Raw genomic sequence first — 4,105 nt, forward strand, 5'->3', positions numbered from 1 at the left:
ATAAAGCCTGTCAACTATACTGTGCAGTAAAAATCCTTGGGCAATTTGTGTCTGCCTCAGATCCTAACTTTCAAAGTGAACTTGGTTGGCAGTTTGCTTTGGGGGTTTTGCTGCTGCTGTTGCTGATTACCTATTTAGTTTTTGACTTTTTATTTCATTCTTTTTCCACAGAACCCCAAAGCCTTTCACTGTATGGAGAACTACTATGTTTTCTAGTTTAATTAGGATGGGAATAAATGTTCTTTAAAACATCTTTCAAATATTTCAAGATCCATTAGAAGGCTTCATCAGACTCTGACAAAAAATCATCTCTAGGTTTAATTCTTTTCACTCATGTCCTGGAAATAATGTCCAATGGGAAGAAAGTCATCTTATGGCTAGGAACATCAGGTCCAACACTCCACCTGTTCTCTGACTTGTTAGGCTCTCTCACCATTTCATCCAGGACTTGCTGTAATGGGCATCCTGACACTACCACAGCAAAGCTTTGAAAAAATACAGAAGTGATTGGCAATCAACAGTAAAATAACCAGTATAAGCTTTATGAAGAGTTTTGAACACAAGGGCATCTGGTCACCTTGGAGTCCACATACAATGTAGACAAAAAGGTATTTTTCAAACAATAGTATAAATTTCTGTATGTTTCTTTTTGTCTTACCACATATAATCAGTATACTTTATGGTAGATGGCTTTAAAACCCAGCAAGACCTTTTCAAACTAACTAATAGGGCAAGTGAAGAAACAGTGGTTGTACTTTTCTAATCAGTGGTCCAGAGAAGAAGTCTAACCATTTCTTGAAGGAAAGCTGATATTTGCAAAACACTTTTGCTCCACATAAACTCCCATCTCTGCCACATACAAGTGAATGTTTTGGTGCTGTGTCTTCCAAATTCTGAATGATTTTCTGATATGTAACTGTTACAAAGGACTCTAGTATCTGGAATAGTTCTGGTAAGAAACTTATCAAGGCGTCTAAACAGACAGCAAAGCCTAGTAAATTCTAATTAGAACAACATATGTTGCTAGACTAGAGTACTAAAACTAGGGTACTAAACGTACCCATGTTCATTTATCTGGAGCAAAGTGGCCTCAGTAGCATTCTAATAAGGGAAATGTGCAAAATATCCAATTAATTATTGTTGTCTTCATTTTGTGGTTGTAGTACCAAGATTTCATGCTAATGGAACAAGGACATTTGTCTTACATAAAGTCAGCTGGGTAACTCCTTTCACTCATTGGCTTGTGGGTTGACTTGCTATGATTCTCCAAAATGTAATGTTCCCAGTAAAGTCACAGCCTGGTATCAGCAAATCCTGCTTTAAAATAAAATAAAAAAAAAATAAAAAGAATATACTTCTTCCAAGGTACCAAAAAAATATCAAAATTACTTTGCCTAAATTCCATGTTATTCAGGCCCAAGATGTACAGACCAACTTGTATTTATGACACAGATATAAAAAGCTCTAATAAGACAAGCCATTAGGAGCTTTTTCTTATGCATTTGTTGAGGTTTTCTTTGAGTCCAGACCATAGTGCTTGCCTACATCATGGCAAAGCTCTGGCATTTTAATTAATGCAAATCATAGACAAGTTACAACACATGACAACAAGTAAAGTAAGCATAAACTGCTGTTGTTGGCTGTTGCTCTCTACTATGGAAATTTGGAAGCTGCAGTACAAAGGAATCTGCTGAATTCTATAAGAAAGTGAAAAAGTAGAGATTTTTTTTGCAGAAATATTGGATGTCAGTTAATAAGTTCACCTTTCTCTCAAGGGAGAATAGATTTTTCTTCTGTAAAGATTTCTTTTATTTCCTCACAGTACTCAGAATTATAAATTTCATGCAAGGGACTTGGTTGGAATTTATAAATGACTATAGCCTTTTATTGTGTTTTATGCACTTGTCAAACTAGAATGGTTACTGCAACTGAAGTAATATAGTAATCATTTTCTACACAATTTGATTTAAGGAAATCTAATGTCTGATGAGAACTTATTACAGGATTGAGCATTAATATTATTTTCTGTTCTTTTCTGGTTTAGTATCTCCCTCCAAACACAAGGTTCATTGACATTCTCCCAGTCATGCTCAAGGTTATTAATTACGTGATCATTACTGCCTACCTTCAACTCACTTTTGGGAAATTTCCAGTCTCAGGCAGTTACAGCTTTTGAAAAGTCCTTCAATAATGTCAAAGTTTTTCAAAAATATATAATACTTCTCCAGCAGTACCCAAAGCTCTTGACCCACCTTGCCACACATGAGGAGCTGCAGTGGTGACCCCCAACAGCACAGCTGTGCTTTTGTTCCACATCACTGATAGTAAGTGAAGTTTCCAAGTTTACCATGGGCCTCCATGCCGCTCTTATCCTTTGGATATGTGACTTTTATTCCAATACACTTAAAGCTATTTCTTGAGATGGATTTGTGCTAAAAATAAGGACAATTGAACCCAAATGTGCCAGAACTCTATAGGTTTGATTTGCAGGGAACGTGCCTTTCTGCACTTCCGTGATTTTAAGATGAAGTCTCCTGACATTTGGTGTTTAAGTAAATGACCTGTCTCTTGAAGATTGGTGATTGTAAGGCTGTCTACTTTCATTTAGGTGAAAGCTCTAGGCCTTTAACTGCACGGCAAAGTTAGGAAAGTTACTCTGAGTTCACTTTACATTTTTGGAAACAAAACCAGAAACCTTCAAACTAAAAATTAACTTAGGATTCAGGACTGTTTGGGTTTTTTTCTTAATAAGACAGCTTTTTGTCTGGTGGAGTATAGGGCTCTTTTGTTGCTCTGGATTTCATATTTTCATTTTGGATTGTGGCACATTTTCTAAGCACAGACCTTTTACACTTGGCAAAAGAGCACATTGCTTCTACTGTTATTTTTGCCACTGTGGTCAGTGAAACAACAGTGGTAACTGTTGAAAATTTCTTTGAAGATCTCTTAGATCACTACTTCTTAATAAGACAGGCTGTAGTTATAAGAGTTAGCATAAAATATGGATTAACCAGATAACCCAGGGATCCCTTTGTGACCATCAATGACATTAGATGTTTCAGAAGCTGAATGAAACGAAAATGCATTAGGTTTGCCAGATAAGCTCTTTGCTCTTGACCAAAAATACCATATCTATAACAAAGTAATTATTTTTAAGTATAAAAACCTAGGGTACAGATGTCTGACAGAAAAAAAAACATTAAGGTGTTAGAAGGAAAGGAAATCTGAGAAAATCCAAAGTAATTTCACGATTATAAGCCGCACCTGATTATAAGCTGCATGTCTGTCTGTCGGCAACTGTCTTGGGTTACAATACAGAGTGTGATAAAAGGTATCTATTCTATCACCATCTGTTGAGGGTGGGGGTAGTGATTCTTATCTCAAAGGCAGATATTCTGCTAATGGGGCATTCATTGAAACCAGGCGGGGCATTGTTCTTTATCTTTTCACAACCCATCCTTCCTCCAGCGAGTCATTTTCTGCTAATGGCCCATTGAGTCCCACTGTGGCACTGATAAAATTACTGCATCCCATTGGAAGTTGCTCCTGCCAGGGGGAAGAGCCCAACATTTCTAACCAAGATAAAACAGAAGTTTTGGGACACTAAGGGAGCCCTTTTCTCCACTGGACTCCAGAGGAAAATCGGATTTCTCCACATCACCACTGGACCTCCGGAGGGAAACTGCACCTTCTACAGGAGCACTGCTTCAACTGAATCACATCTGTCACTGCAGGAGGATGCAGCCACCATTTAATGGGACTGCTGCCAACACCCTGCCTGACGAGGTGTCAGGTTGTACTCTGACTTTGTCAGGGGTTTGTTTCTTTGTAGTACTGTATTTCTATTTTAATTTCCCTAGTAAAGAACTGTTATTCCTAATTCCCATATTTTTGCCTGAAAGCCCCTTGATTTCAAAATTATAATAATTTGGAGGGAGGGGGTTTACATTCTCCATTTCAAAGAGAAACTTCTGTCTTTCTCAGCAGACACCTGTCCTCCAAACTAAAACAGCAACTTTTCGTTCTTTGTCCATACATAAGTCACACCTGATTATAAGCCACACTCTGAGTTCGCACCAAAATTTTAGTCAAAATGGTGCGGCTT

This window comes from Catharus ustulatus, chromosome 1 (genome assembly GCF_009819885.2).
Source record: "Catharus ustulatus isolate bCatUst1 chromosome 1, bCatUst1.pri.v2, whole genome shotgun sequence".
NCBI lineage: Eukaryota > Metazoa > Chordata > Aves > Passeriformes > Turdidae > Catharus > Catharus ustulatus.